This window comes from Saimiri boliviensis, chromosome 19 (genome assembly GCF_048565385.1).
Source record: "Saimiri boliviensis isolate mSaiBol1 chromosome 19, mSaiBol1.pri, whole genome shotgun sequence".
NCBI classification, from domain to species: domain Eukaryota; kingdom Metazoa; phylum Chordata; class Mammalia; order Primates; family Cebidae; genus Saimiri; species Saimiri boliviensis.
In genome coordinates, this window is record NC_133467.1 from 26,379,554 (window position 1) to 26,399,497 (window position 19,944).

Consider the following 19,944-nt stretch of genomic DNA (forward strand, 5'->3'; position numbering starts at 1 on the left):
TCCCAAAGGCCCCACCCCCTAATACCATCACCATGGGGGTTAGGATTTCAACATTTGAATTTGCAGGGGATGCAAATATTGGAACATAGCACTCTCCTCATCTATGATTTGGTGCTGCAAAATTGGGAGGAAGAGAACATTCTAGAATCAGAGGATAAAGCTTGCCTTTCCATCTCGTTCTTACTACTGTTTCTTCCTGGAACACCCTTGACCAGAATCTGCTTTGCTTTTGCTAAATGATTTCCTTTAGCTTAAAGTTTGCAACCTAGGATCTGACCAAAACAGGTCATCTTAAAGTCTGAGTTCCTGAAGGCAATTAGGTTTCTGGAATGTTGCCTTCTCTCCCTGAGTGTTGGTATCTGTAAATATACCAACCCCTCTCCCCGCACCCTGTAGTTCCCACTCTTGTGGGGATGAGGGCGGGAACTGCAGGCTTGGGAGAGAGGTCTTGAAGTGTACTTGGATTCTGAAAACTATGGAGGTTGGCAGGACTGAAGACCATGGCTCTGTCAGCCCCAGCCTATCAGAGCCCTCCTCCTACCCCTCCCCACCACTTGCACTCCGACCTTTCCACAAGATGTGTGACCCTTCCGTGGGGCTGGCAGTTTTAAGAGGGCCGAGAGTCACTAACTCACATTTATTCAGTCATACACATACACATACACATACACATACACATACACACACACACACACACACACACACACACCAGTCAAAAGAGGTAGAGCAAGGAGATCTAGTTACTGAAATAAAGAGTGGTAAATAGTGATTATCACTCCTGGAAAAAAAAAGATTTAAGAAAAGAATCTGTCATGCATGTCGTGGGGTGAGGGAGTATTTTAAAATATACATATGTCTAACCTAAGACACCCCTCTACCCTCACCAGGTCATGAGCAGCACATGCTCAAGTCTGGGGCAAGCACCTTTGTTGACACAGTTTAGAAAAGGGATTCCTGCATCTTCTCTATCAGAATGCATGATCTCTGGAAAGAACAATTGGCACTTTTTTCTTAGTTCATTCACTTCAAGAAATAAATAAGGAACTGGCAATTGCTAAACACACTGCAGTATGTATGTGTGTATATATACAGCTCAAATATATGAGGGAGGGTTGGTAGAATATAGTGATAGTTGAAGCAAACTGAAAATATAAGTGGTATTTCTTCCTCACTTAAAAAAAAACTAAGTTCCATGTTAACTTGGAAAAGAGAACAAGGATGTGTTTGATTTTCTTTAAACCAAATTGTCATATATTTAAAGAAGTCACTTGGGGGAGCAAAGACAATATTCAAACAAAACTATTTATTGTTACCTACATGAGGAAATGGTATAGCCTGCCATGTTACATACATGGTCACGTTTCTTTTACTTTTTTGGAATTACTTGAACCATCATATATTTTGTTAGCAGAAAGCACAGTAATCCCTTTTTAAGGTTTTCCCAGCCCATCTACTTCCAATTTCTCAAAAACCCTGGGTCCTGAACTCAGTCCCAAGAGATTCAAGACCCCAAGCAAAAAACAGGCATATGAACCTATTCCTCCCTCCTTCCCTGCCCACTGCCTAAAGTTCATTGCAGCCAGGCAGCCCAGGACACAAGTTGTCACCTTGGTATAGCTTCTGGCATACCAAGTCACTATTCTCAAAGCAGAATGATGCAGGGGGGCCAGTACTGGAGGCCTGTCCAGAATCATTCCTAAGTTGTGCAGAAATAGACTCCCTCACAAATCTGTAGGTTTGTTCATTACACCCAAGTCAACAACCTAAACTGCTGTCCTCCCCAAGCTGGTGACCTGCCAACTTTCCTGGGCTCCCAGCTCAGGTGTGGACCCCCTCAGAGCTCCCATGGGAATCCCTGTTTCAAACCTTGAGGAAGAGGAGCTGAGCTGTCAGTTCCTTGCCTTGCAGAAAGTTCCAGCTTCCCTTTACAAATTAATGAACTGTTCCATGTCCTCTACGCCCTTCTCCCTGAAACCCTACATTTTCATAACTAAAGGAGATCACTGGAGTGATCTGCAGAGCAAAAGGATATACTGTTTCAGCAAGCACTTACTACGTGAGTGACTGCTACGTGCCAGTGTTTTAGATGCAAGGAACTCCTCAGCAAACCAAACAGACAAAAATCCATCCCTTCTGGAATTTCCATTCTAGTGGGAGGAAAGATAGATGGTAGACATAATAAATAAAGAAACTGTATATATTAGGCAGTGAGAAGTACTATGGGAGGGCAAAAAAAAAAAAAAGAACAGATGAGGGGAACCAAGAAGATAGAGTGGGTCTGGGCTACACCAAGAAGCAGCTATCAATTATTGCATTTAATAAAGAGAATATTTTTGGCCTTTCCAGGCACCTCCTATACTCTATGCATTAACAGGCATTCTATTCCATTAAAGGCTTCAGATCTACACTTTATACATTTCAGAGCAGAATTAGGTTTATCGTTTACTATCTTTACCACAATCCATGGAGATTCCATTTACTGCAGCTTTGAAAAATAAAATGACTTCCTCAAGTTCACACAGCTGCTAAGTATTAAAATGAGGATCCCAATATGGCTCTTTTGACTTCATCATATGATTTTTATCAATGCACTTGTAAAAAGCACAAAACATGAAGCTCGAAGATCTAAAAGAGAGACCCAGCATTGCTTCTTACTAGGCATACAAAACCTTGAAATGTTCCTTGCAAACGTAAGACTGGATGTGACTGGGCACAGTCGCTCACATCTATAATCCCAACACTTTGGAAGGCTGAGGTAGGCGGATCACTTGGGGTCAGGAGTTTGAGACCAGCCTGGCCAACATGGTGAAACCCTGTCTCTACTAAAAATACAAAAAGTTAGCTGGGCATGGTGGCATGCACCTGTAGTCACAGCTACTCAGGAGGCTGAGGCAGGAGAATCTTTTGAACCAAGGAGGTAGAGGCTGCAGTGAGCCAAGACAGCACCACTACACTCCAGCCTGGGTGACAGAGTGAGACTCCATCTCAAAAAAAAAAAAAAAAAAAAAAAAAAGACTGGATGTGAAATTACACTATAAATCTTAAGGCACAGTACAATGTGAGGCTTTGGGGCAATTCTGCAGGCTGTCTCAAAACCCCGCTCACCTATCATCTGTGTGATTAAGTAAATAAATATAATTAAAAGGAGTTATTTTTATAACACACTGCACACAACTCCCAAAGCAATCCTTACTCAAGTTGGAAAAATTAAAACAGTATATATTTTCTGTCTATAAACTAATTAACTGATCCAAGTCAAAGCAAACCCACTTTTAAGGTGTTCTCTAAAAGCATGTGCATAATTATAGTAAGGATATTGAAGAAGCGCCAGCACGTGGCCTTTGTGACCAGCCTCTCAGCACTCGGTGTGCACAGTGCAAGTGCGGAGAAATGGCCATGCATGGGACAGTTCCCAGGGGTGCAGGGGTGGCTGTGAACAACCACTTAGGTTTATTCCTATTCCAGGCCTCTCCCTCTTTGTTATCCCAGTCATTGGAGAATGCCACCAGTGAACAGTAAGAAGTGTCACATTAGCCCGCAAGGCAGCTGGTACTGAGTCCATCAGTCTAAGCCAGTAAATAAAACTGAATTCTGCTTAGCAGATCTTAGAAGGGAGATCCTAAAAGGTACGAACTATAAGGGAAGAGGCATACTCTACTTTCTGAAAAGCTTCTGAAGCTTAGAGGAATATTCTTGCCAAAAAAAAAAAAAAAAAAAAAAAAACCTACAAAAATAAAAGTATACCTTCAGAGAGCTGCCAAACGTCGCCTTCTCTCTTCTCCCCATAGTCAGAGTGGGAGACTTTAGAACAAGAAACGACAGGTAGCTCCTCAGCCACCTGCACAGCTTGGGGATGTGCAAAACTGTCCTTTCTCTGCCTCTGAGGCTCCTCACCAAGATTCCAAGGGAAATTGGATTAAACCACCCCCAAAACAAGGTATCTTGATGAGCCTAGGTTCAAAATGAAGGGAGTGGGGTAGTATCATTTTCAGGAGGAAAGATAGAGAATGAACCACGATAGAAATGAAATAACTTCAGGAGTAAATAAAAAGGATATGAGGGTCAGGCATGGTGGCTCACGCCCGTAATCTGAACACTGTAGGTGACTGAAGTGGGAGGATAACCTGAGCCCAGGGATTTGAGACCAACCTGGTGACATACGGAAATCTCTACAAAAATTAAAATTAACCAGATGTGGTGACACATGCTTGTAGTCCTAGCTACTTGGGAGGCTGAAATGGGGGAACTGTTCAAGCCAGGAGTTTAAGGCTGCAGTGACCTCTGATCTTGCCACTGCACTCCAGCAAGACCCCATCTCTGAAGAATAAAAAAAAAAGACATGAGGATGCTAAAATCATGATGATCATCATTTCCAAACCAAAAATTTCTGTCCCTAGCCTGATCAAAATATAAAATAGTTTAAATCAAATCTATCCCTCAAAGTCTAGAACCTGTCTTTGTTTCAGCTCAACAGCTAGTCCATGGCAATTCTTCACCCTTGTAAGACTATCTACATTGAAGATGAGGGGAACCAGTTATTTCCCATCACTGGAAAGAGAGAGAAATTGGCACCAACTGAAGAGTTAGGGATTCTTTGTTAAGACTCTGAGAGGGTGAGAAAAATGGCACCTGATGGAGAATTCCGAGTTTTTTCTGTTCCTAATATCCCTTTCCCATTCGGGACAGAGGAATCCATAAGTTAGTGGTAAACACAGCAGGCTGAAGAGTTTATCCCTGGGCAATTCTGAACTGACTCTGGCTCTTCTGAATTCCAAGATAGTAAACTAATGGCAGAAATGATTCCCCAAATCATACTTCTTCCGGAAATCCCAACCCTTAGAGGAGCAGTGTTCCTTAGTGGGAAGTAGAATTTAGGATGCCCATGACCAGGCTACATTTCAAGGTTATCAAGAGGTAGCCTGCAGTCTGATTCTCCTGAGTGTTTAATGATACACAAATATCCCCTCAATGTCAAATAAACAGCAGCCAGGAAGCTGTCATCCACTTGTAGAGCTAAACAATGTCGTTTAAAAGAAAAGTGAATAGGCCTAGCTCCCGAAGAGTTAAAGTCCAATATGTCCCGACTTCCATGCAGCTCTCTTTCTCAGATTCAGAGATTCCTAAGCCCTCTCAATTGTATAAAGCCTCATGGCTTACCAAGTTTTGACAAATACAGTGGTACTTCATTCATCCTATCAACAGCCTTGTGGGGTGTTACTAGCCCTAATTTACATATGAAGACAACATCCCATAAATGTTCTAGCGGGGCTTGAATTGAAGTTTCCCAGTGTTGTCTATCTAGTAGGCTTTGCACAGCTCTGGTTTCGAAGTTTAAAGCTGAGAAAAAAGCCTACATATTATGCAGCTGAGCCATTTTTCAGAGAACATTAAGGTCCAACAAACAAGTCCTTTAGCTTAGCCACACAGCTTGTCCTGAGCTCAGCAAAGAGAGACATCCTCCACCCCTGTATCTAGGTAGGTGGGGTCATGCAGACTCAGGGATGGAGAGGCTGCCACCCCAAGGAAAGGCCCTTGAGAGAGGACAGAGGATGGCGTCAGTTTCAGCCCAAGCTTCCCCCTCCCGTCAGGTGGGAGAGAGGCAGGGAATGCTCCAACTTACTCCACTGGGTTTTGTGCCTCCACCTGTTCTGCTTCCAGCAGAGATAAGCCCTCCAGGTAATGTGAGCCTTCAACACAAGAACCTGCCACACAGCTGCAATCATTCCTAGCTCTGAATCCTTTGCAGGGGCATGGAGGGCTGAGGGGCTCCTAGGGAGTAACCGTAAGTCACCTATTTTATGTGTGGCTTCTATTCCATGCCAGAAGTTACCACAGAAATGGAAGTGCCCCGGAAAACCACCTCCTTTTAGGATGTGAGGCCCCTATGTGTCCCCCTTTCCAAATACCATTGAAGCCCCAGGGAATATCAATCATAGTCCACTGATTCACCATTCATCCATATAACAGCTCAGTCAAAGACTCGGCCCCTCACCACATGCCTCTCTAGCAGAAGGCTCCTGCTGCCTTAGGAAGCAGGTGCTGAGGTAGCTGTCGGGAATCCTTCAGAGTGCCCAGAAGCCCTGCTAAGGTCTGGAAAAGCCTGAAGGGCACCTCCCATCCCCAGCCCTAAGGAAATCCCCCTCATCTGGGTCAATTCTAGGCAGGTTGATTTCAAGATAATTCTAGGCTGACTCATGCACTCTAAGAAACATTTTGGAAAAGGGGTTCAATCACAGGCCTAACCCCAGCTGGCCCTGTGTTATTTTCTTTCCCTGGCTTCCCCCCCGACAGTTTGCTACTTACTACTTACTGTGTTATTCTCCTATCACACAGCCCCCATCTGCCCTAACGATCACCAGGAGGTTTCAGGGTGGATGGGCTGAAACTCATTCCAAAGGGATTATGTGTGCCTGCACAGTGAGTTCGGGTGCTGAGTTACTCAGGGCCACTCATCCTGGGATCTTAGAGGCAGGGAGGCTCCTGCAAAAGTCACTGGAAAAACAGCACCAAAGCTGACAGTGCGCCCCAGCTCGGTATTGCCGCCTTCCCTCCTGAAAGAGCTTCTTGCTGATGAGCCCACTTAGGCAGAAACCAGATGCTACGAACAGGGAAATTCCTGTCTCTCTGTTTAGCTCCTTTGTTACCAAGGAACTTGGAAAGGAAGGCAGCCCCTCAGAGATTCAGGATGACAAACATCTACTGTGTTAGGCCGTTCTTGCATTGCTATAAAGAGATCCCTGAGACTAGGTAATTTCTAAAGAAAAGAGGTTTAACTGGCTCATAGTTCTGCAGACCGTACAGGAAGCATGGTACTGGCATCTGCTCGGCTTCTGGGGAGGCCACGAGGAGCTTTTACTCATGACAGACAGTGAAGCGGGAGCCGGCATCTCACATGGCAGAGCGGGAGCAACAAGTGGGGATGTGCCACTCTTGAGTACAACCAGATCTCGTGAGAACTCGGTCACTGTGGTGAGGACAGCTCCAGGGCATGAGAGATCCTCCCCAGGATCCAAACACCTCCCACCAGGCCCCACCCCCACAATGGAGATTACATTTCAACGTGCGATTAGATGGGGACACATCGAACTCCATCGCCTACTCTACAGGGGATGCAAAGAGAACACGGCACGGCCTTCCCAGCCCCAGGGCTTCCGAATGGCTCTGTGAAGATGCCTGTGACCTAGGTCTGGCAGAGGGACATGAGGCCTCTAGGAAAGAGGAGAGTGGGTCTTAGAGTCAATGGAGCAGGGTCTTGAAAACCAAGCTGAGGACTTTCCCAGTAATTGCTCTTGTGGTCCACAACCAAGTAGATGTGAAGAGTGGGCCCAATTACCTCTTCACTCCCATTATTCAGCCCTCAGAACTATTCATTTATTATTTATTCAACCGATATATAGGGCACACCTACATATACACAGACACCTATGTAGGGCACACCTATGTAACACTTATGTGACAGGCATTGTTCTAGGTGCAGAGGACACAGGAGTGAACAAAGCAAACAAAACCCTCTGCCTTCAGGAGCTAGTATTGAGTTGGGAGTTGGGGGAGTGATAAATACTATTAGTACATAAACTGTAAGCCACGTTAGTGTAAGTGCTGTGAAGGAAAACAAGGCAGGAAATAAAAATGTAGTTTTATGAGGGGCTTAAAATAGGGTGGTAAGACAAGGTGGCAGATGGAACATAGACTTAGATGAAGAGTCACACAGATGCCTAGAGAAGGAGCTTACCAGGAAGAGGAAATGAGTCCTGCCAAGGACCTGAGGCTGGACCCAGCCTGATCTCATAGAGAGCTATAGAGACTCAGTGTGGCTAGAGCGGAACAGGCCTTATCCTTAAGCCTCAGCTCACAAGAGGCTCATTTGAGTGCCCTTCTGAGTTTGAATTGACACATCCCACAGGTTTTCAGCCAATTTCCCCATGAAAATACTTCAAACTAGTAGTTCCTAGGTCTTCAATGGAGGTAATGGTTCAGAACCCTTATTCAAGAAAAAAACAAAGGGGAAAAATGAGGTGATTATAGGACACTCAGAATAGTGGGATGACTGTGGACGTGTAGACAGAACTGAGTTCTGTGCACATGCTGTTCTCTTCATGCCTCTGCACAAGCTGTGCCCTCTGTGGATGCCCTTTCTTCCCCTTACCCCAGCTCATGCTGCAGGGTTTGGCCATTCCATCTACTCACACATACCTCTGCACTCACGTAACTGTTCTGCGGTTTGCTTATTGTGAGTTCCTGAGGTCACGAGCAATACTCTATCCCCTGGACCTCAGAAGAGATGTTCCTTGAGCAAATGGAAACGAGATTCTAGGATCCCCAAGCCTGGAACCTGTGCTGTCAGGGCAGTCGTTGCAGCTGCGTGGAGGAAGCATCTGCACATGGCAGAACAGTTCCTTCTTGGAGTCACTTTTCTTTCTCATTGGCTCTGTGAGCTCACAGACAAGCCTGGCATAGGATCCCTGAAACAGTCAGTCCCATTCCCATAGGTTGGGACTTGAAACGTTTGCAGTGGAGGAGCGCCTTCCCGGAGCTGGAACCAACTGGACACAGCCCAGCTCCTTATTTTCATGAGGACGTTGCAGAAGTCATATTGCCTTGGTCTCTCCTGTGGAAGGAGGCAAGGGTCCCATCACTGTTACTAAGTGCCCGTAGGATGAACCCAAGCAGGAATCTCTATCAATGGCATTTTTAGGGACCCAGAGGAAATGTTCATTGGCTTTGGCTGCTTATCTTTTGCCAGAGATTCCAGCTGTGGCATTTGCTACCCCAAGTGTCCAGATGCTTGCTCTCAAATTCCCTTATCACTAAATGCTGTTTTGCAGCAGCCAATTACCAGGGTAAGTCATACTTAAACGAGAGAAGGCAGCGGGGCGGGTGCAGTGACAGCCTCCTCAAATGCCCACGGAAGCCCACCTCAACATGGCACTTGTCTTTCACACCTCGTAACTCACCGCTCTGGCTTCTGCCCCTTGGTATCACACAGAACCACACCAGCAGCCACTAGAGGTGCCAGCAAGGCAGATGCATTTGTCTGGGGCACCAGGGTGTGAGAAAACAAATCCTTTGTAGAAACAAATGTGGGAAATGCTTATCTATTTTTTTCAAATCATGTTTTCTGAAAAAACTGGCTCTCAGGCAAGAGAAGCAGCCTAAATAATTTTGGAGGTTGAGATGATTATAGCACAAGAATGAAATAAAGGAGACTCTGCAACTCAGCTCTTCAAACATGAGGGAGAGAGAGGGCTTAGAAAGCAAGAGGATGGGTAAGAAGGAGACCCGTTTTTTATAGATACCTTTTTTCCATATTTGAATTTTTTCTGTGTATGTGTGATAACTTTTCAAAAAGTTTTAACTTATTTGTGACTATATGCAGCCTTTCCCATGTTTGATATTGGTATTTATACTTCTCTTGTGTATTTCCCCTTCAAGAAGCAGTGAATACTACACTTATGAGCTTACTAAGCGCCAACTGCTTCAACCTTCCTCAGTTCATCTTCATGACAACCCTGCAGGGGAATGGAATGACCATGGGTTTTGCAGGTGAAGAAACAGAGGCTCACTGACATTAACTCACTCCAGTGCACACAGTGGATAAGCGGAACTGAACATTTGGGCTATCTGACTGCAAAGCCCATATCGGACCTTGTTCTTAACTTCTGTTTAAATCCTTAACAAAGGAGATCTAGATTAAATTAGGGAGAAGGTTCCAGAGAAAGGATGCTCTGTTTATACTGACTGAGAGGCATGAAGATGAAATTGAACCCTCTTCTCCCTTCTCTGGCTGGAAATAACTTTTTCCTTTTCCCCATCTGCCACTTACCCTCCGGTGTTTGCTTCCTTCCGAGTCTCAGTAATACCTAATGCTGCATTGTCTCCCACACTCTGGGTAAGACGGCAATGAGTTCTTCTCGCCTGTGAGTATTAACTGTCTCATAATTCAAGCCTACATCCATGATCCTCCCCCTACATCTCCATCTCCATCTCTCTCTCTCTCTCTCTCTCTCTCTCTCTCACACACACACACACACACACACACACACACAAGTTCTGCATCAACTTTCAAATCTGTCAAACCAACACTGTCACACCAGAACATTGGCCCTGCACTAAGGTCGAGAGACTGGAAGGAACTATTTGCCCAAGTATTGGTAGGAGCAGAATGAATGAGTTGGATTCATAGTGAAGCTTTACATACTCATGGTCATATTCCTGTGTTCATGGACCTATGACACACTTGTGGTCTCATCTTAGGAGCCCCAGAAAATGCCACTTCTAGCATTTCTACCCCCCACCCCAAGAAAACTACCCTCAGTGGGTAATGTCAGGATTTCCTTTTGCTTGAGGTTTTGATCTAGAATGCTAGGATGCACTTCTCCCTGGAAGGGCAGCCTGATGCCATGGCAAGAGAGCCCCCTTCCCACGTCCACTGAGGCTGCTGTACCTGGTTCTGCAGTCTGTATGCCACACAACTCTTTTAACAGTCCCATTTACATAGTAATCATTATTGATGTCTGTATTTTGTGACACTTTTCTGGCAGGTAGCAGTCAAAGGTCTAGTACTGGTGTTGCCTACCTCCAACAGGACAGAACCCACTTTCTCCTGGCCCTTTGCTGCCTGGACTTCTACAGGGAATGCAGGAACTATGAACCTTGTCTGCCCCATTCTCTTCCTTCCTCAGGGGTTTCTGAAGAAAATGGGGCAGACAGGGTTCATGGAGCCTGCATTCCCTCTATAAGTCGTGGGGCTCCTAAGATGAGACATGAGTGTGTCATTAAGTCCACAAGTTTAATGATGGCTTCAGCCCATGGCCTCTTTCTGCATTGTGACTGGAGCCAGTGTTGAACTCTCTCTAGGAGACCCCGCCTGGGGACTCTAGCCCAGGACTTCTCACTCAATCAGAGTGAGCAGGGATTGGAGAGGGACATGGGAATGTATTAGAAACACGGAAGGGGAGGAGGAGGAAGAGGAGTATTTCAAAATACTCAAAGCTTGGACCCCTCACTTAAATTTCCTACCGACCCTTAAGAGGAGAGGAACTGGACCCATGCAGTTTGAAAAGCACCCCCCCACCCAGCCCTCAACCCCACTTCTATTAGAAAGCATGTCTCTGGCCTGTGTGGAGGCAGAGTAGACACCGGCCTGAAAGGCTTCAAGGCACCAAAGCACCACACACCTGCCTTGCCACCACTGAGGCCCAGAATTCTCCCCTTGCTCACATCTTTGGGTTAAGGCATCAAACCTAAATATTATGTTGGAAACAAGGACACTAATGTTAACTGGCTTTTCATCTAACTGTTGTCAACATTCACCCAGCTCTGAGCAGAAGGTTTTGATAGGTGACCTCATTCAGTCTTTGTGGCGCATGCTACCTCTACCCCCTCCTACGGAAAGAAGGACATAACAATCATTTCTCCCATTGCCCCTACTGCTCCTTCTGATTAGACAGCCCCAGATCCCAGCATGGCTCACTTCCTTCCAAGTCTTTGGTCAAATGTTACCTTCTCAAAGGGACTGGCCCTGACCAGTCTCACCAAAAGTATAATCTCCACTCTTCACCCTCAGCATGCTGCTCCACTTTCCCCCGTGGCCCCCCATCACCTCTAACTTACAGACAATTTGTTTATTGTTACTATCCTGTATCTCCATCTCTATCCCCATCCCAGTAGCAGGGGAGTTCTGTAAGAAAGCCTTTGCCTGTTTTATTCACTCAGTATTCCAAGCACCTAGAACAGTGCCTGAGGGTGGGTACTCAAAAATGATACTGAATGAATGAGAAAGAGGGTAAGCATTTCCTCAGGGTGATCCAGCTATGAGCAGAGGACAAAGGACAGACCTGAGCTCTTATCCACACCGTGCCACTATTTTGTTGACATCTTTTTCCCCTCAGTGACAGCAGAGATTTGCTCAAGTAGCCTCAAATAAGGAAGAGTTTACAATAAGGAGCCATATGAGAGAGAACCAAAATCAGAACTAGAAACATTTCAGGGACTAAGTTAGCTATGGGAGCTGCTTTCTATTTTTTTTTTAATTGTTTTATAGATTTAGGGGGTACAAGTGCAGTTTTGTTACATGGATATATTAAAGAGTGGTTATGTATGGGCTTTTAGTGTAGCAATTACCCAAATATTATACATTATACTCATTAGGTAATTTCTCATCCCTTACCCCACTACCACCCACCTACCTTTCTGAGTCTTTGATGTCTGTTATTCTACATTCTGTCTATGTGTCTGCATTATTTAGCTTCTACTTATAAGTGAGAACATGTGGTATTTGATTTTGAGTTATTTCAATTAAGATAATAATTGAAATAACTCAGAAGGTTAAATACCACATGTTCTCCAAGTTGCGCATGGCAGCTCATGCCTGTAATCCCAGCACTTTGGGACACTGAGGCGGGCAGATCACGAGGTCAGGAGTTCAAGACTAACCTGACTAACATGGTGAGACCTTGTCTTTATTAAAATTACAAAAATTAGCCTGGTGTGGTGGTGTGCACCTGTAATCCCAGCTACTCAGGAGGCTGAGGCAGGAGAATCGCTTGAACCCAGGAGGCAGAGGTTGCAGTGAGCCAAGATCACACCACTGCACTCCAGCCTGGACAACAGAGCGTGACTCCATCTCAAAAAAAAAAAAAGGTAATAGCCTCCAGTTCTATACATGTTGCTGCAAAAGACATGATTTCATTCTTTTTTGTGGTCAGGTAGTATTCCATGGCATATATAATCACACTTTATTCAGTTATCCATTGACAGACACTTAGGTAGATTCCATGCCTTTGGTATTGTCACCAGTGCTGCAATAAACATTTGAGCACAGGTATCTTTTTGATATAATGAGTTATTTTCCTTTGGATAGATACTTCATAGAGGAATTGCTAGATCAAATGGTAATTCTATTTTTAGTTCTTCGAGAAATCTCCATACTGTTTTCCACAGAGATTGTGTTAATTTACATTCCCACCAATGGTGTATGAGTTTCTCTTTTTCCACATCTTTGCCATTATCTGTTATTTTTTTTACTTTTCATAGTGGCCATTATGACTGGTGTGAGATGGTAACATTATGCTTTTAATTTGTATTTCTCTGATGATTAGTGATAGTGAGCATTTTTTATTACGCTTCCTAGCCATTTGTATGTTTTCATTTGAAAAATGACTGTTCATGTCATTTGCCCACTTTTTGGTGGGATTATTTGCTTTTTCTTGTTGAGTTGAATTCCTTGTAGATTTTGGATATTAGTCCCATGTCAAATACATCATTTGCAAATATTTCCTCCCATTCTGTAGGTTGTCTGTTCACCCTGTTGATTATTTATTTTGCTGTGCAGAAGCTCTGAGAACTGCCTACTTTACCTCTTTCATGGGCCACTTAATATTTCCCTTTCACTGACTCTCTCTTCCTTTCAAGGGTGTACTCTGTTCTCTCTCCTGATGAGTGCATCTGCTCCTTTGTTTCAATCTGCCCATTGACTACATAGTCTCTCTGGTCCCTCTCCTTTGATCCTCTCATAGCATTTCTGCCTCAGCTCCCACTTCTGATTGCCACCTGCTCTCTGTATTTCCCTTTTGATGTGCTGGGAGAAGCGTCTCTGATTGGTTGAAGCACGTTACTGATGGTAGGCTAGCCAATAGTGGCTGCCCTTGGGTCAGATGAACCCCCTCACTGCCAGAGAAGTCAGTGAACCGGTGCCACAGAGCATGAAGCACAGCAATAAGCAGGGGCTGTAGTTGTGACTCAATCAGTCGATTCCCTAAGGCGTGTCAGTTCAAGGTAAGAAGAGGCTCTTAGCACCAGAGGGCACTGAATAGCGGCTGGGTTGCTCCATAGTTTGATCCAGGGTCTTTCAAAGGTCTCTGGAAGAAAAGAGGGATTCTGGAGAGGAGACTGGGGGACCAGGAGATGAGAACTATGTTATACCTGTTTCTCACTTCAGCGTCTGATTTCTGTCAACACACCTGGAATCTTTGGTCCTTCTAGGATTCTTTAAAAGTCATCACTAGATGACAGTTTAGTGAACTAAATAGTTCACTAGAACTATTTACTGAATTCACTCTAACAGAGATGAAGGTCAGGAGGCAAAGGGACAGATGAGTTTTGATGGAGAAGGAGGGTTGATGAGAGGTCTGGGCACTGCATATGAGGTTTGCAGACTTGTGGGCAGCTTGGGGAACTGGGGTACCCAGAAACTCTGATGGCCAGGAAAATGGAAAAGCAAGTTCTAAAGAAGGATGGAGGGGGCCAGGCACCGTGGCTCAAGCCTGTAATCCTAGCACTTTGGGAAGCCAAGGTGGGTGGATCACTTAAGCTCAGGAACTTGAAGCAAGGCTGGGCTACATGACAAAACACCATCTCTACAAAAAATAATAATAATAAAAATTAACCAGGCATGGTGGTGCACATCTATAGTCCCAGCTACCTGGGGGGGCTGACATGGGAGGATGGCTTGAGCCCAGGAGATCAAGGCTGTGATGAGCCAAGATCACACCACTGCACTCCAGCCTTGGTGACAAAGTGAGACCCTGTCTCAAAAAAAGAAAAAAGAATAGAGGATTAAAAAAATCTTTGACACCTTTACAATTTTACCTTAGGCTAGGCTTGTTCTAATACCCCTTTGTCTTTCTTTGACCACCTAGATTCTAATACTTTCTTTTTTTCAGCCTAAAACACCAGGTATTCCCAGGTGGCCCCCTATCAGCGTACTAACTACACATGACTGCTTAGCTTCTGAGATCAGGAGCATTCAGGGAGGTATGGCTGTAGACTGAGGGCCCTGATGACTTTTAAAGAATCCTAGAAGGAGCCAAGATTCCAGGTGTGTTGACAGAATTCAGACGCCAAAACGAGACAAGTGTAAAACAGTTCTCATCTCTTGGTCCCCCAGTCTCCAGGGACCTTTGAAAGACCCTGGATCAAACTGTGGAGTAAACTGACTGCTATTCAGTGCCCTCTGGTGCTATGTGCCTCTTCTCCTTACCTTGAACGCTCATTAAGGAAGCCTGGCCCAGGAACAGTGCCTACAAACCTGCAGGTAACAGGGACATTTGACTTGATGGTGGCCCCAGGGCACTGGGATTAAGGTGTTAAATGGAGAGTGCCCCCTGCTTATCTGTGAATGCCCGAGTGGGCAAAGAGCTTAACCTGAGGGAGTGAAGATGCCTGTATGTCCAGGGATACTGTACACCCTCCACGACCCTCAATTCACCAGGCTAGACAAGCCGTCTCATAAACAACTGACGGCTGTGGCTAACCTTCCCCCTGTCACATAAATAGTAGCAGAAAAAGCACTGGCTCTAGGTGTCACCAGGTGAATCCCAGTGATGCAAGACCTCCAAACCTCCTCCCTTCCCAGCAGGCCCAAGGGAGCTTTTGACCCACACAGTCTCCTTTTGACCACCACAGTCCTCTGGAGGTCCAGGTGATCTCATGCCCCAGCTGATTGCCTTCAGTGGCTTCTGCCATGCACCTGGGGTCTTCTCAACACCACTAGATTTGAACCACAGTGATGACCAGACCAGCGTTATCAACACTGACATAGGCCAAGGTTCTGAAGGGCTGTCTCCACCTATTAAAACTCCCATTATAGGGTTCCCAGAATGCTGGCTTTGTGCCCTCCCTCTCTCTCCCTCTCCCTCTCTCTCTCTCTCTCTCTCTCTCTCTTTCTCTCCCTCCCTCCCCACACACCCCCCCATCCCCCTCGCTTTCTTGCTTCTCAAGACATGACCCAAGACCCTAACTCATAGGCATTTGTAGGGTCCCCACTCCAAAACTATCCAACCCTCCAATAATCACTCAGTCCCAGGACAGACCCAAGGCACCTCAGTTCCCTGCTGCCTTGGGTGAATTCCCAGCGCATCAAGGTCAACTTCTGGGAAAACAGGGTCACTTCTCAGTGAAGACATCTATATCCAGTGCCTTTGAATCTTTCATTCTCACTGTCCTTTTTTAAATCCGTGGAACTTTTTCTTTTTATACCGTTTATTTTTTATGTGTTTTTAATAAAGAAAGGCATGAGGTTGTCCTCTCCTCCTCCCCCACTCTCTCCTACACCTGTGCAGACTACACTGACTCCAGACAGCCTTTGGGCTTTACCTGTAAACTGGCTCTGGCAGCAGCCTGAGCCAACAGACTCCCTAGGTAGATATAGAGCCGCCCCTCCCTCTACACCCTCATTCATTTGGGACTCTCTGTTAGCTCTTTCTTGGGGTTTCTGCCTTTGTTTCACACAGAAGCCTCTCAGGGCAGGCAGAAGGCTCTGTTTAGATGGGGCCTGTGCCTCTGGGGCATTGCTCTGCCAAAAGGCTATAGGCAATTATTATTATTTACAGCTTTTTAAAATCTGCTTTCCAGTCCTAGCCTCTCAAGAAGTCATAAAATGGGAGACACGCTTGCAGCTGCTCTAAAAACTCACTTGGCTTTAAACAAAGGCTTCTGGTGACTTGGTTCCCACCTTCTCGGTGGGCCCTGGTTGGGAGTTCCCACATCCCTGAAATTATGCTTTCTGTTCCAAAGGGATCTAAGGCCACTCCTTTGAATTGCCTGAAACAGGTGGTGTATTTATGTGTGAGCAAGCCAGTAAGCCAGCAAGGGCAAGCCCAGGGACCTTCCAGGTGGGAGGGCCCCAGTGCCTTGAATAAATCCAGGAGCCCGCTAGCACTCAGCACAAGGAATCCATCAATAAAACATCAAAGGCCGGTGCCATTAGAGGAGGCAAAGTGGGATATTTTATTCATGACTGTATTTTGAAGGGGCTTACTCATGACTCACAAATTATTCATGAGCTTCTTCTATTTTTAAATGTAAATTACAAGGGTGTTTAAAAGGGTGGAAGTCCTACACCCTCCCTTTGGTACCACTCTGCTATTTTTGGGAAAGACTGCCTCCTTTCAGGTAGTCCTGTCCCATGGTACACAGTCCCCATTGTTTTGACCAAGGGCCTCTCCCAAGCAAGTGGAAGGCAGGTTGAGCATCTGCCCCCAGCCCTGCCTTTCTGCTGCTCAGCGTACTCACAGCTCTGGGCCAATCAGTACCAGAGACCATCATGTGACAGGCTTCATAGTGACTCCTGCAGCACTGATGAAAAAGACCATCTGTAGACCTGCTTCTGAATCTCCCAGGGCAAATCTGTTCAAGGTGCAGATTCCTGGGCTTCCATCTGACTTTCCAAACTAGAATTTCTGGAGTGGGGTCCAAGGATCTTCCTTATAAATACGTTCCCTGAATAATTAGTATACACAGCGCAGTTTCAGGAACACTGAGCTAGTCCCGCGGTTTTCAGACTTTAATATGTTTGTGTTTCAGCATTACCTAGACAATTTGTTGAAACACAGATTGCTGGGCCCCACGTGTAGAGTTTCTGATCCAGAAGGCCTAGGAATTTGCATTTCCAAGAATTTCCCAGTCAGTACTGACAGCTGCTGGTCTGGAGACCACACTTTGAGAATAATCACTCAGAGTCCCAGTTTCTCACCCTCCTGAAGACTCTAAAGACCCAAGTCTGACGAAGGACACACATCTGGGTAAGGGATGAGCTTGAGAAGCGTGCAGGTCTCCCAGTCCCCAGGCCTAGAGGCCTCTATTCACCACTGCCTCTCATCACATCCAGGAAGCCTTTCTCACTTTCGAGCTTGCTCCCAGGGCCCTCTGGCCTGCCAGAATATGGCTGGAGCACTGACATCCATCGAATATCATCAAAACTTGAAGAAAAATTTGCAAAGTCCTTCTCTTCAATCCCTCATCCCAGAATCTTGTGCATATATTACAGAGGCACCTGCTTTAGAGGGTCCTGCCTGCATTTCTTCATCCAACATACATCGATTAAGCACTAACTGTGTATCGACCAGGAATGCAAACATACAGAGTTCCTGCCCTCAAAGACCTGACAGTATAGGGGGACAAGCACAGCAGATCATCTGAACATGTTGCAGTTCTGGGCAATGGTGGTGTCTATGGGAACCCTAGGAGGGCCACATAAACCAGCCTGGGTTGAGGGCGAAGGATCCCTGAGGAAAGCAGCACTGGAGCTGAGTGTTGGAGGATATAAGGAGTCAGCTGTTGAAAGGAGTGAAGGGCTAAGCAAGGGAACAAAGTTGAGAAGTAGCACTGGTGGGGGCCGGGCCCAGGAGCAGGGGTGGGGCACAGGGGGTGTGCGGCAGGCCCTGTCCGTGGTGGCAGCATTGCTGAAATGTCAGAGCAACCCATCCAGTCCCTATGGAGGGCTTGGTGGAAAGTAAGCAGGTGGGATTTGGAAACGAGGTACTTCCTCAGTTTTCGGGAGCTGGGCTAGAAAGGGGAAGAATGTAGAACCACAAGCCTATGACATGCCATGACCTTGACCTTGAGCATCAGCTTTTGGAAGAGCATTGCTTCAGTACGAAGGGAGTGAGGATTTAGGTGGGAGACAGGAAGTTAGCAAGGTTTTCTAGAGAGACCCCGGAGCTGGCCTTGAAGAAGCCAGATCCACTGACCGGCCTTGAGGAGAGTCCTCAGACTCGTGTGTGCAAAGGGCTTCTTTCTGCCCCTGCCTCCGTGTGTCCAGATTAAACCCATTCTTCAGGCCCAGCTTAAACATGTCCTATTGCAAGAAGATTCTCCTGCTCCCCTATTTAGAAGTAAATTTTCCCTCCTATCTAAAAACTCCTATAGCATTTTATCTGTGCCTCCCTTATATTATATATAATTTTCTTATGTGTTTGTCATTTCCTCAACCAGACCAAGGTTCCTAAGGGCAGAGGCTGTGTATTACTCATTTTAATATCAGTCACATAGCATCTGGCATAATGCCTCGCACATAGTAGGGTGTCAAAAGATGTTGAATAGATGAAGGAATGAATTGAGTAAGTAATTGAATTAAATTATTTCCCATCATGGCCTCATTCCCAAGAAGCAGACTAACCACCTTGTGGTAGGAATGAATATCCCAGAAGAGCTTACCCTTGATTATTGGGTGTTACTCACAGACAACCAGCCTTAGGAAGGGCTAGGGCCCTTAACCAAACTTCCCACAGGCCAAAACCCTGAATGAGTGATGCAAAGCTGTTCAGCCAGAGCCGCTGATACCTAACCAATAGACAAGGGCCTGCGGAGTCCCAGATCCATCAGCAGCTAACAGATCACTCCATACATGCTCTGCAGATAATTAACTTGTGTGCCCTGGGGACTGCAGGCATTTTGGGAAAATAATTACAACAGGTTAAAAGCCCCGTCAAAGCAAAATCAAAATGAAATCATATGGACTGCTGAGGTCAGGCAAGGGATGCTCGGGTCTTTGAAATCCCATAAAAGTAATTAGAAAAAGGAAGGTTGGGGTGAGAAGGGGAAAGGATAGGAGAAGAGGAACAAAAATCAAATTCCTGCCCTTATTAGATTGTGGAATTCTGGGCAGGTACAGACCCAGCCTGCCAGATAGCCCATTTCTGTCTCTTTCCAGTCAGGAGCAGTGGGTGTACAGGCATCACTCCTGCACATGGCCCCTCTTCCTTCACTACGCACACACACACTCCAATCCCTCGTCTCCTCAAAGCTGATCTGGAGGGATTATTTCAAGGGAAAAGCACTGCTGTAGAATTGCTGGAAAGGGAGGACCACTCTTAATAATAACCCAAGAAATCAAGCAATTCTCTGTTACGCATCAATGGCGAACCCAGGATTGGGTCGGGCTCAGAAGGAGTGGGTAAAAACTCTAAGACTCATCCCAGCCATCAGTGACTTATCCCTCACTTGGGGAAGAAAACTAAGGCACATGAAACAGTGACTTATAGCAAGCTGTGAGTCACTGTTAAGCCATGGCGTGCCAAGCAGGTGGGTGCACTGGAGCACCCATCCCTCCCAGTGCACACAATAAGGGGGTGCAGTGTGCATTGAGGATTTAGAAACAATAGAATGACTCAAGGGAGGTCTGCTTTTTCTAATCACCAGTTTACAACTGTTAACACCTGTGAT